A 14,197-nucleotide genomic window follows, 5' to 3' on the forward strand; every position below is an offset into this window, starting at 1 on the left:
AAAAAATATTAGAAAGCACAGGAATGACTGGATCTTTCCATGTATGATCAATAGTACTTAACTAAAACCAAGAGCTAGCATTAAATATAATGAAGAAAAAACAGATGAGTTTTCAGTAAGATCCATGGTAAAGCACTGATACTGATCATCACCATTATTATTTGACACAGTACTAGAAACTCTGGCTATAGTAAGAAAACAAGAAATGGAATAAGCTCAGTAAGCCCAGGCAACTAAGAAACAAAATTATTATAGTTTGCAGATGATATGACAGTTAATCTAGAGAGTCCTTCAGCTCCAACTAAAAATTTATTCAAATAATAAATTCAATAAAGTGTAGGATTCAGGCTAGACCCACAAAAATACGCCTTTTTATATATAATCAACAAAACACAGCAAAAAAAAAAAAAAAAGAAAAAATTCCACTCCAAATAACTACAGATGGATAAAACATCTACTTATCAAGACACACATAAGAATGTGTGCATAAGCCTACAAACCACAAAGTGATCTTTGCAAAAATAAAGGCTTAAATAATTGAAAAGAAATTAATTGCTCATATAATTTAAATGATAGCACCACCTAAATTATTTATTAAACACCACAACAAACTATCCAAGATTAATTTTATATAACTAAACAAAATTAAAAGAGAATTCATTTGGAGGAACAAAAATTTTAAGTATTTCAAAGTAATAAAAAGTAGGAGAAAGGAGATCTAGCAATACCAAATCTTAAGCCATAATACAAAGCAATAATCAACAAAACTATTTTGTATGAGTAAAACAATTAAGAAAGTTGATGAATGGAGCAGATTAGGCATACAAAATCCAGATGCCACTGAAAACAGAATAGTAGTCAATAAACTCAAGGATGTCAATTTTAGGAGGGAAGAACGGAAAATAGTTTATTAGAAAGCAAGCATAAATCAGGGTAGCTAGGTGGCACAGTGGATAGAGCACTGGCCCAGAAGTCAGGAGGACCTGAGTTCAAATCCGGCCTCAGACCATACACCTGACACTTACTAGCTGTGTGACGCTGGGCAAGTCACTTAACCCCAATTGCCTTTAAAAAAAAAAAAGTAGGCATAAATCAAAATCTCATACTATATGCCACAAAATCCAAATGAATACATAACCTACATATGTCAAACAAATTACAGAGGAATGGAGATATCTTTCATAACAATCAAAAGGTAAAGAGATCTTGAAAAATGAGTTTTCACAGCAGGTATCACAGTAGACAGAATGAGTAATTTCAATTACATAAAACTGAAGTTTTGCAAAAATAACATTGATGTAGTTAAGAATTAGAAGAGAAACAATCAACTAGGGCAAAGCATCTTTGTTGCAAATTTCTCTGATATACAAGATACATAGGAAGTTAATACAAATATACAATGAGCTATTCCCCCAAAGAGCAAAAGGACAAAGAATATGAACAGGTAGTTCTCAAAAGAAAAAAATGCTACAAAGAAAAAATGTTCCAAATCAATAATAGTAAGAAAAATGCACATTAAAACAACTCTGATGTCCTTCCTTATACCCATCAAAATGGCAAAGATGACAAGAAAGGAAAATAATAGTTAGAGCTGCTCTGTGAAGACAGGTATATTTGTGTACTACTGGTAGAAATGTGAAATTATCAACCACTATGGAAAGCAATTTAGAACTATACTCAAAAAAGTCACTAAACTGTGTCTGACTCAGAAACACCACTACTAAGCATATTCCCCAAAGAGATTTTTTTTTTGGAAGGAGGAATGGAGTCAAGTACAAAAACACTTATACTGATATTTTTGTGGTGTTTAAAAAAAAAAAAGAAAAGAAACAAAGTGGGTGCCCATATACTGTAAAAAGCCTGAACAGATTGTGGCATACGAAGGCAATGGAGTACTGAAAGGGCAGATTCAGAGGAATAGACAGACTTCTATGAACTGATGAAGAGTGAAGTCAGCAGAACGAGAACTATCTGAACAATGACTGCAACACTGCAAAGTAAAACATCTTTGAAAGATTTAAACATTCTGATTAATGCAATGGACAATCATAACTCCATTAGACTAATATTGAATGATGCCTCCCTCCTCCTGGTGGAGAAGTGATAGATTGTAAGCAAAGAATGAAACAGAGAGAGCTAGAGATGACCAATCAAATACAAATGTTTTGGGGAAAAAAAACTCTCCCTTTGTTTTTTTCCTTTGGGTAGTTTACATTTTTGCAGATATTATCCAATTTCCTTTGAATTCTCAGATTTGCTGAAGCCCAACTGTAAGGAGCTGGCCCTGGAGTCAGGAGGACCTAAGTTCAAATCCACTCTCAGACACATGACACTTAACCCTGGTTGCCTTGCCAAAAAAAGAAAAAAAAGAGAGAGAAAAATTTCCTCTGTTGGGAATTCACTTCATTATCTATTTTGACTATTTTCCTGTCTCTTTTTCTTGAACAAGTTAGCTAGTGGTTTCCCAATTATGTTGGACCTATTTAAAAAAAAAAAAAACCAAACCCAAGCAGATAAACATCCTGCAACATTCATGTGAAAGGAGCTGAAGAAAGTGAAAGGAAGGAAAGGCCCTGGTGAGCAAGAAATCTTTAGGAGCTAAACTACCCAATCCTACCCCTAGAGTTCCAGTGTTTTTGATTCCAGCCCAACACCAGGTAAGCTGCCAGAACTCTATAGCCTCCAACTGCCAGCATTGAAGGCCCCAGCACACAAAGCCAGTGACCAGGCCCTAGGCTCCCAACACAAGAAGCTTGGGTCAATGCCCTCTGCTCCCCAGCAGGAGAGCTCAATCTCTTTAAAGGCTGGGAAATAAGCAAACACCATGAGCAAAAAGAAACATATGATAGATTCTTATTATGGGAAGAGTGAAGATAAAGGTAGAAATTCTGAAGAGGACAACATTGTCAACAAATACACATCTGGAACCTCAAAAGGGAATATGAACTGGTCTGATGCCTAAAAAGCCTTAGAAGAGCTCAAGAAGGATTTTAAAAGTCAAATGAGAGAGGTAGAAGAAAAAAAATGGGAAAAGAAATGAGAGGTATGCAAGAGAGAGTCAATAGCTTGGAAAAGGAAGGACAAAAATTAACTGTAGAAAACAAGTCCTTAAAAACTACAATTGGCTAACTGGAAAAAAAGTATATTGAAGAAAACAAGTTCCTAAAAAATACAATTGGCCAAATGGGGAAGGAGGTACAAAATCTAATAGAAGAAAACAATTTGTTAAAAATTAGAATTGGGTAAATGGAAGCTAATGACTCTATGAGAGAGCAAGAATCAGTCAAACAAAAACAAAAGAATGAAAAAACAGATGAAAATGTAAAACACCTCATTGGTAAAACAACTGACCTGGTAAATCGATCCAGGAGAGACAATTTAAAAATTATTGGTCTACTTGAAAATCATGATGAAAAAAAGAACCTGGACAGTATCTTTGAAGAAATCATCAAGGAAAACTGCCCTGAGGTCCTAGAACCAGAGGGTAAAATAGCCATAGAAAGAATCCACTGATCACCTCCTGAAAGAGATCCTAAATTGAAAACGCCAAGGAATATAGCAGCCAAATTCCCAAATTACCAGGTCAAGGAGAAAATTCTGCAAGCAGCCAGAAAGAAACAATTTAAACATTATGGAACCACAGTCAAGATTACAGAGGACCTTGCAGCTTCTACATTAAAAAACCATAGGGCATGGAATATGATATTCCATAAGGCAAAGGAGCTTGGATTACAACCGAGGATCAACTACCCAGCGAAAATGAGCATGATCTTTCAGGGGAGAAGATGGATATTCAATGAAATAGGGGACTTCCAAACCTTCCTGATAAAAAGACGAGAGTCCAACAGAAAATTTGACCTTCAAATACAAGACTCAAGAGAGACATAAAAAGGAAAATGGGACAGAAAGAAACAACATATTAATAAGGGCAAACTGTTTACATCCCTACAAGGGAAGATGACACTTGTAAAGTTTGAGAACTGTATTGTTATTACACCATGTTAAAGTGTGTATACGTTGACTTTGATGTAATGATAAAAAAAAAATGGATCCAAATAAGTGGATTAATCTGATCTAAGAAAATGTACTGAGAGAAAAGGAAAAGAGGAGGCAGACAAGGGTAAATTACGTTACAGGAAAAGGCATAAAAACCTATTACAGCAGAGGGAAAGAAGGGAGGGAGATGAGCATTGTTTAAACCTTACTCTCATCAGATTTGGCTAAAGAAGAGAATAACGGGGCAGTGAGGTGGTGCAGTAGATAGAGCTCTGGCCTTGGAGTCAGGAGGACCTGAGTTCAAATCTGGCCTCAGACACTTGAAATTTACTAGCTATGTGACCCTGGGCAAGTCACTTAACCCCGATTGCCTCATCTAACTTTTGGGCAGCTAGGTGGTGGAGTGGATAGCACTGGCCCTGGAGTCAGGAGGATCTGAGCTCAAATCCTGTCTCAGACCAGACAACTGACACTTACTAGCCCCATCGCCTAGCCAAAAAAAAAAAAAAAAAGAAGGGAATAACATAACCAGTTAGGTACTAATATTGATAGATGTAACCTTTCTCAGCAATACAAGGATCTAAGACATCTCCAAAGGCCTCATGATGGAAAAATGCTATCTACAGTCAAATAAAGAACTACGGAGTTTGAACGCAGATCGAAGCATACTATTTGCTATTTTTTTTCTTTTGTTGTATTTTGTTTCCTCTTTCTCGTAGTTCCTCCTATTGGCTCTAATTCTTACAACATCACTAATGTGAAAATATGTTTAACAGGAATGTATATGTAAAGCCTCTATCAGATTGCATGCCGTCTTGGGGAGGGAGGTAGGGGGAGAAAAATTTAAAACTCTAAAGCTTACGGAAATGATTGTTGATAAATCAAAATAAATTAATTTTTAAAAAAAGACTCTACATAGTATGAAAGATACTAATCTCTTTCACAGAAATTGTAATGTTTTATGGGTACAGTATACTGTTTTTCTTGTTTTGTATGTTAAATAAATATGACCAGAATTATAAAAAATAAAAAAAACTTGTGTTTATCAGTTTTATCATATTTTCAAGTTTCTTTATTTGTTTAATTTTCAGTAATTCTTTTGTCCTTGTTTTGGGATTGCTAATTTATTTTCTAGGCTTCTTTTTTTAGTTACATGCCTAGTTCATTTTTTCTATTTTGTTAATATAAATTCAGAGACACATATTTTTCTAAATGAATATTTCAGCTGTGTCTATAAGTTTGGATATACTGTTTCATTGTTATTACGTTAAGTATTGTTTCCATGATTTGTTCTTTGATTCAATCTTTAAGATGTCATTTCTTAATCTTCATTTGGGTTTGTATCTCTTGTTCGTATTTCCTTTATGGTTTACTATTTTATTATTTGTGGTCTTTAATTGATACTTTTTATTAAACTTTCCTTTAAACATTTATGATTCCTTCATGTCCCAGGACATTATCAACTGATATAAAGTTACCATGAGCAGCCGGGAAATGTGTCTTTATAATATTCTCATTCAGAAACTGCCAGGTCACTCAAAACCAGCTTATCTATCAATTCATTTAGCTTTATATTTTCCTGGGGATAATCCCTCAACGGTCTTTTATAAATACTGTGTTACGACAGTGACACAACAAAACAAATCTGATGTCCTAACTCATAACCATCAAATTGGCAACGATGGCAACAAAGGAAAGTAACAATTGTTGGAGGTGCTACGTGAAGACAAGTGTATTAATGTACTCTTCAATATCCTTTTGCAATCTGTCTAGTTTTTCTTTTAAAAAACCCGGCTACTATGTAATTTGGTAAATATACATGTGACATTTTTTCATGGCCATGGCATTTTAAAGCATAATGTAGTTTCTCTCTCTCTTGATTTTATCATTTATTGTTGCCAACTCTTGTTTTTTGGAGTCACCTAAAACATAAGATTTCATTCCATCATCTCATTTTCATTCTGTATGTCCTTCCATGATTTAAATGGGGGTCTTGTCAGTTTGTTCTCTTTCTGTTAGCCACATTCAACTTTCTCTTCAAAACTTTTTCTTCAAATGTTCTACCTTTATTCTCCCTATTAGCCCAAAGGCAAAGGTAGAAATCGAAGTCTTCAGTGTCTTTCTATCTCCTCTCCCCTTCTGAGAATTCTTGCGTATCATCTGATGACCTACACATTAATTTGAGGTTTTCTAATCCTGAAATATTAATTTACTTCTTCCACATAATTTCCTTCTGGTTTTTCCCATTATACATTTTATTCCTTAGATTCTTAAGCTCATTGATATTCTCTTTGCCTCCTCACTGTCACCAAATGTGAAGTTTTGTGGTTTTTGTTTTATTTATTTATTTTTCTTAAAGAAGACCAAACAACAGAAACATTCTTCCATATCACATTCATGAACTTGTCAAGCCCTGGACATATGAAAATACATATGGCTGCCTCTTTCCTATTATGCTATGTTAATTTTAATCAGTAACGTGACTCCTTTCAAACTCCATACTTCTCAGCAGCCATCCTCGATTTTCCTTCTTCTCGGTCCTTGGAGCTCATCTTATTCAAGGGCCTCAACTTACACTGGTGGTGGAAATCTTCCTGGGAAAGTGCCTAAAATTGCCCCACCTGTGTGTTTGTGTGGTCACCTTGGGCTAGGACAAAGGAAACCGGAAGCTGAGGGAGGCCTGCCTAGAATGATAAGGTTTTCATCTACTCTGGGAGCAGGAATACCTCTGGGCAACTGAAAAGGTTCTAAAGATACAGCAGAAATGAAGGTTGTAGCCAAGGAGGGCACATGGCTTCCCATCTCCCATCTCCAACGGGATGTCCCATAGAAACCTGTAACACAACATGCCCAGAACTGAATTCATTGTCTTTCCCAAGGCCTTTCCTGTTTCTAAGTTTCCTATTAGTCAATCCTCCACTGTCCTCAGGTTCACAACTTCAGTGTTATCCTGGACTCCTCACTTTCATTCACTGTCCCACACTTGCCCCATCCAATTAGTTGCAAAATCCTATTGATTCTACCTCTGAAATATCTTTTGTATATGTCTCTCTCTTACATTTTTTTTAGGCTATTGGGGTTAAGTGACTTGCCCAGGGTCACACTGCTAGTAAGTGTCAAGTGTTTGGTCTGAGGCCGGATTTGAACTCAGGTCCTCCTAACTTCAGGGCTGGTGCTCTATCCACTGCACCACTGAGCTGCCCCTCTTTCTCTCTTCTGACATTGTCACCACTCTGGTTTAGGGTCTCATTGCCTTACCTCTCCAGTATTGCAACAGCAGGCAGATTGGTTTCCTGCCTCAAGTCTTTCCCTACCACAGTCCATCCTCCACTCAGTGGTCAAACTGATTTTCCTAAATACAATATCTGGCTGTGTCACCTGACCTTCCCCCTCCAACTTCCCCCCAATTCAAGAAACTCAAGTGGTTTCCTGTCACCTCTAGTACCATATCTAAAACCCTCCATTGTCAATCAAATCCCTTCATACCTTTCTAGTCTTACTATACTTTACTCCCCTCCACTGACACTAGCCTCCTTACTATTCCTCATAGAAGACACTCCCATCTTCAGAATCCAGGCGCTTTCACTGGCTGTTCTCTCACACCTGGACTACTCTCCTGCCTCATCTCTGTCTCCTAGCCTCCCTAGTTTCCTTCAAATCTCAATTAAAATCCCATCTTCTAGAAGAAGTCTCTCCTAATTCCCCATTTAATGCTTTCACTCTGTTATCTACAATTTACAATTTCCATACCTTGTTTGTATATAGCTGCACAACCCCCCCCCCATATCTCCCCCATTAGACTGTGAGTTCCTTGACAGTAGGGACTGCTTTTTTTTTTTTGCCTTTTTAAAAATCCCCAGTATTCAATAAATGCTTGTTGACTTCTTGTTGACTAAGTGACATGAGGTGTAAGGGCACTTGGGTTGATGAGGTGGTAAACTGGTTTTCAATTATGCTTTTTTTTTTTGGAGAACTTATGGTGGAGGCTTTAATCTATCTTCTTGTCATTGTCGAGTTTTTGCATTATGCAGCTTTTTATTTGTATTACTTTGCATGGTAGGGGGCGAGGTGCCCCTAGGAAACTTGTGGCTGCCAATCTCCAAGGATTGCTCTCCTCATACCTTCCTTACAGACAAAGAAACTGAGGCTCAATAAGTTACATTGCCCAGAGTTACACAGATAGTGTCAGAAGAGGAATTTAAACCCAGATCTTCTTGATCAGTACTCTATCTACTACACCACACTGCCAATATATATAAAGTGCTTTCTACACATGAGCAATGTTACTACCCTCAATTTATAGATCAGGAAACTAAGGTTCAGGGGGTAACATGACTTATCCATACTAGTATGTATCAAGTCAGGATATGAACCCAGGTCTCCTGACACTAAATTCATTACTTTTTCTTCTACAGATAGGGCACTGCCTTCCTCAAGAGTTCAGTGACTTATGTTCACATGGGTGAATAGTATCACTTTCTTTGAACTTAACTAAACCACAATCAAATTCAGAAAAAAGATACACATTAACATAAATGTCATACTGGGTCAGATGATTTCTCATAGTGACACCAAGGAATATTTTACTGCTAAGTATAACTGTATTTGACAATCAACCTGTTACCAAAATATTCCTAGTCCACCAGTATGCATACATAAATTTATCTAATTTCTTATACTTTAAGCTATTAGTTTTTTTAAAGCTTCTCTTTATTTGTTCCAAAACTCCCTTGAAGCCTGAAGAAGCATTTGCTTAGTTTTCATATTCTGTGATTTGCTGAATGTTTCCATTCATTCTACTCATAACACTTATGAACATAAACAGCTCAGTCAGACTAGCCTTTATCATTCTAGACTGAAGTCAATCTTCTTTTTAAGTAAGTCCTCAAAAGGAACACTTTGGAAGTCAATGCTATCTCATACCCTGGACTTGGCTTTGAACATTTCTTGTTGAATTTTTTTTCTAGTACTGTCTATTAAAAAAAAAAAAAAAGAGAGAATAAGACACAAGATGTCAGCAAAATTCTTTGGGTTAAAATTAGCCATGACATTTGGGTATTTAGTTCCCACACAACATCTTAGGAGCACCTGTCACCTCAGCTCTCAAGCAATATACCACTACATCCCTGACAAGCAAGGCACACAACAGACTGTCAGGGTAGGCAAAAGAGTGATAAAAGACAGGGAAAGAAGTAGGTCAAGTGCATCAACAAGTTCGGATTATCTCCCTAAGCTCAAACAGCCTCTTCTCCGGGATATCAAGTCAGTAGTTGGAAGCAATGAGCGGAGGAAGAAAACAGCATGAGCTTTCAAATCCCATGCCCTGACTCAGAAACCTTAAGCTCAATGACCTTGGGAGATTTTCTAGGACTCTCTTCCAAATACTATCGAAGCTAAATTGGCCCTGGTAGGTAAGAGCTGGTGCTCCCTTAACCTCCCTGGGCCTCAGTTTCCTCGTACGTAAAACAATGATGTTGGTCTTGATCATAAGACCGTAATTCTAGACCAGGAAGGTATCTCCAAAGCCATCAAGTCCAACATGCTCTTTTTACAGATGAGGAAACTGGCGGCCAGACAGTTCACGAAGGAAGAAACTAGCCCAAGGTCACACACAGGTAGTGTCAAGAAATGGGACTGGAACCCAGGTGTGCCCTACCATCAGAGCCAGTGCCCTTTCCGGCCGTACCTCGCCGTCTCTCCTCGGGTTTCTGCCAGTTCTAAAGCCATGAACTGTGGTACGTGCTTTCCCAACCTCTTATGATCCAGCAGGGGCACTTGAGTGCACTTTGTCTTACTTGGTCCTCACCGGACTCTGGAGACCATTGGCTCAGCATCCTACTTTACGAAAAAGGGGGGCTGAAGACCGTTGAAATCTCGGGAAAGGTGCCGGGAGGGCGGGAGGGATGCCTGTACCGAGATCAGGGGATACCAAGAGAAGATGGAGAGGACGGAAGAAAAAGGAGTCGGAGGAAACGGGGATGGGGGAAGCCAAGACCAGCAGCCTAGGCCCCGAGGCTTCCCAAGCCACATCCCTCGGCCAGGTCCATGCGCACCAACCGTCAGACGCTGCCCGCTCCCTCCCTTCCCTACCTGCACTGAAAGCTAAAGGAGGACAGGTGCACCTGCCACCGTCGCTACAACCTCGTCCCGGCGACCTCTCCTGCGGTCTCCTCCACAGCCAAGTGAACAGCCACTCCTCCGCCCAGAGCCCCCCAAGAGCTAATGCGCGGGGGCAGGCCCTGGCACGCCGTCTCTGCCGGTCGGCCGGGTATCGCACGCAGGCACGCAGGCACGCAGGCACGCACGAAGTCGCCGCGGCACTCTCCTTTTACGTACGTTGCGTAATTGTGCGCATGCGGCGTGAGGCTGTGGGGTTCTGGCCCTCGCCCAAGGCTCCGGGAGAGAGGGGCGAAGGTCAAAAATGTTCTTCCCCTTTACCGCTCATAAAGTGTAGGGACACCTATTTCATGCTTAATGGGACCACGTGGCCGTGCGCACGCCCGAAGGGGCAGGGAATGGGAAATTCGACCATGTACATACGTATTAACATGGGGTGGAAATTTGTTTTTCTTTTTATCTTCTGACTGGACTAGGAGGAACTTGGACCTTTCTCCAGATTCGGATCTACCTGCTCGTCCTTTTAGAATATGTACGGAAATTCCTTGACCAAGATTGCCCCTTACTCTTCCCAGAACCCCATCCTCCTCCCCCACGTTTGCTGACGGGTAAAATAATGGCCAGAGGCACACTTGAACAGCTCCAGTGCTCATCCGGGCAATAAGAAGCAAGGGAGAAGGGCGAGCACACACGCCCTCTTCAGCTTTTCTTCTCTTCTCAGGGAAAGTGGGGCCCTAGGCTCCGCCCCTCTCCCGGCATTCCCTTCATTGCGCATGTCACATTACGTACTGCTCTCCCCCTCCCCCTCCCAGCAACCGGCTAAGCGGCTGCTGTGACTGAAGGTGGAGAACGACTAGTACCCACCGGGACGGGGGAACGGAGATCGAGCGCACGTAATCCGGAGCGGCGGGACTCGTTTGTGGCTGCGGCTGCTCGGTAGGCCTCTTCGGACTAGGTGGGGTGGGGGGGTGGGTCAGGGTACTGGACCGGCAGCTTCTAGGGCACCGGGAGACGGCCGTGTGGCCTAGTGTAGGCCCGGAGACCTCGGCCTCCCTTTTAACAAAGAGTCGGGCCAAGCCTTCTCCACCAAGGCGGAAGCTGAGCGAGCCCCGAGGGCCCCGTTGGCGGAGTAGCCCGAGGGCGCGGGCCGAGCCCTGGAGTCGGGGGGAGGGGGCGGGCCGAGCAGGATCCCGCCCCTGGCGCTCGCCCCGCGATCATGGCTTCTGCGTCGTACGGGTTGGCGGCTTTGGGGAAGTGGGACGACCTTGTTTAATCGAGCCGCGCTGTGGGGAAGGGGACGGGGGTGGGCTTGGGGTCTGTTGGAGGGCGCCGGAGCCCCGCCTTCCCTGGCAGCCGCCGGGTGCTGCGGGGTGTCGGGAAGCTGCCCGCCCCCGAGCCTCAGGTGAGAGATCCGGGTTCGATGGAGCCCGGACACTTCGCTGCCACTGTTGGTGGCGTTCGTGACGGTGATATTTATTTTCATTTCCACTTAAAAAAAAGAAAAACTTCTAAAAAATTCCTACTGGGTTATAACACCACTCAGTTATATTCAGATGGGAGAGAGGATTGACGACCAGTAATTTATAGGAAAATTGCGATATAATACTGGTGTAGAGAGATGAATACAGCATCACCGTTTGACCCCGAGTATAGGTATAAATTGTGGGAGGAGTAAAACCCTTTGTAACTGGATTTTACTGCATAATGAATGTATACATTTGTGTGGGCAACTTTTTCTGGTTTACGCCAGAGGTGTCAAAACGCTAACCCAGACCAAACTAGATTAAAGTGTAATTGAGAAATATATAACAAAATAAATAAAAACACAATAAAACATACTCATTGTTAATATGTGATTTTCTAAGTCAAATATACGCCTGCAGGGAGCCTTTCATAAAGATTAGTGACCTCCATTTCTAGGTGAGTTTTGATACTAATGGAGAGGATAAAGGAATAGGTTTGAACTAAAAACATTATTTAACAGTGCTGAAATTACAGTTAACTATTCATTAAATGGCACCTAGGTGGTTCAGTGGGTAGAATGCTGGACCTGGAATCAGACCTAACTTCAAATCTTACCTCAAACATCTACTTGCTGCATGACCATGGGCAAGTTACTCAATTTCTGTCTGCCTCAGTTTTCTCATCTGTCTAGAATCTACCTTTCAGGGTTATTGTGAGGATAACATTGAGGTAACATTTGTAAAGTGTTTTGAAACCTTAAAGCACTATATAAATTCTAGCTTTTATTATTTTATAGAAATGTTTTGATTTCAGAGATATTCCTTTGCTAAGAACTGAAGAAAGTAAATTGAGTGCAAGAGGTTTATGATGTTGTTTATTATATTAGGTGATATTATAAAAAGAATTTAGCAAGTAAAGCAACATGAGTATTATCACACTTAAAACATTGTTCATAATTTGTTGACTAGAGACAGCAATTAAACCATTTATATAAATATATAGATTAATTGATTCACCAAATGTATTTAAGTGCTTGCTGTGTACAAAACACTGTGCTATCCTAAAGCAGATAGAAAGATAAATGAGAGGTGATCCCGAACCCAAAGCAGTTTTCAGTCTGTGCTCTATTTCCCCCTATGTTTCCCCTATGTTCCAATACAAACTTTGGTTATTCTAATCTCCTTGTTATACACACAAACCCGAGCAGGTTTGCCTCTCCTCCTTTGCTCTTGTTATAATCTCCTGCTTGCAGTGCTCTCCATACGTCATCTCTTCTGCCTTTCAAAGCTTTTCCCTGCCCATCTCAGGTCTTCTATGAAGACTTCTCTTATTACCTCACCTCAAACTAATCAATTCCTTCTTATTTCTGTGGAGTTTAGTACCACTCAATTAAACATTTCATTTCTAATTGTTCCTTGTATTGTCTTTCTTGTTTTGTCCTCTAATTGTTTCTTGTGTTTAAATCTGATATTTGCAACTAAGCTCTTCTAGCTCTTCTGGTTTATCTTTGTCTTCCACAGAACTGGGCACAAAGAAGAGGATATTTGTTGACTGAAAGGTAATGTGCTCAAACCCAAACTTGCCTGCTCTTTACAGGGAAAACAACTCTCAGAGTCCAATTTGTACTTGTTTTGTCAGAGCTAATTTTTTAAAAAGTAAGATATATTCTTCTTTGGTTAGTCATTAAATTTCTACAAGTGTGTTCAAATTACATTCACAGTTTTAAAACAGGGTTTCAGATTGTCATCATTTTCATGATATCAACCTAAAAACAAGACATAAAGAAATTTTTTTGAACTAACGGTACCTTTCCACAATGAAAATGCAGACAGAATCTTGATTCTGAATTTCTGATTATACTCTGTGGTAGGTAGGTGTATTTTGGTGTTGTAGGAAGTCATTTGAGTTCCATGCTCATAATGAAGCTAAGGGGCTTATTTTTACCTCTCTTTTCTCATCTGTCTGGGAAGGTTTTCAGGAGGAAGAAGTAAGATTTCTAGATCTATTTGATGTTAGATGACCAGCTGGGTAAGGAGAATGTTCCTGGCATTTGGTACAACCGGGACAAAGACTTATATGTAGGAGAATGTAAGAAAAGGCTGACCAGGAGGAAGGAACTTTGAGCAATTCTATAAATAGTAGAAAGTTTTGATTATCCATGACAGCTGCCCAATAGCTTTCCTTCCATTTGTTTTTCCCTCACTAGCCAACCAATGTGTGCTTAGAGAAGGCAAATTAATTTTAATGTTAACCTAAATAAAATATTCTTAAAAAGGTAAACCTGGTTTTTTAAGCCAATAACTCTTTTCAGAGTTAGATAGCAATTATTGTTAGATTATCCATTGTTTATTATCAGTACCAAATATTCTATTAGCATGAATGCTTAAGAGTTGGTTAAAAATACAAAATATGTATAAATATGTCCTGATAGTAGAGACAAGCAGGATGCTTTTGAAAGTTACGTGTTGAATTTATTTTGCATATGTGTGTTTATTTCTAAAACAGTAAGCTATACATAACAGATCCACAGCTTCACATACAGTTCTCTTTTTCTGCTCTAGGTATGTGGAAATGCCCGTTTTATTTAGTGTTCATTAAATTCAGAATAAAAACAAATTTT

General features: G+C 39.8%; 2 protein-coding genes across 5 annotated transcripts in view; one reads left to right on the forward strand and one right to left on the reverse strand.

Annotated features, from left to right (window-relative positions):
* CCDC47 (coiled-coil domain containing 47) overlaps positions 1-11,060 on the reverse strand; it is a 39,628-nt gene extending 28,568 nt beyond the window's left edge. The window contains exon 1 of one of the 3 annotated variants that reach the window (XM_027873182.1): positions 10,978-11,060. The gene's annotated coding sequence lies outside the window, so the exon portion shown is untranslated. Of the gene's footprint in view, positions 1-10,086; positions 10,260-10,977 lie in introns of those variants that run through there. The other 2 variants (XM_027873183.1, XM_027873181.1) reach the window with 2 other exon arrangements.
* The window catches only part of DDX42 (DEAD-box helicase 42), a 41,449-nt gene continuing 38,148 nt past the window's right edge, over positions 10,897-14,197 (forward strand). Inside the window, exons 1-2 of one of the 2 annotated variants that reach the window (XM_027873175.1) lie at positions 10,897-11,049; positions 13,098-13,135. The gene's annotated coding sequence lies outside the window, so the exon portion shown is untranslated. The remainder of the gene's footprint in view (positions 11,050-13,097; positions 13,136-14,197) is intronic. The other variant, XM_027873174.1, reaches the window with a different exon arrangement.

The sequence above is a fragment of the Vombatus ursinus genome, unplaced genomic scaffold (genome assembly GCF_900497805.2).
Source record: "Vombatus ursinus unplaced genomic scaffold, bare-nosed wombat genome assembly UNPS02014801.1, whole genome shotgun sequence".
Lineage (NCBI taxonomy): Eukaryota > Metazoa > Chordata > Mammalia > Diprotodontia > Vombatidae > Vombatus > Vombatus ursinus.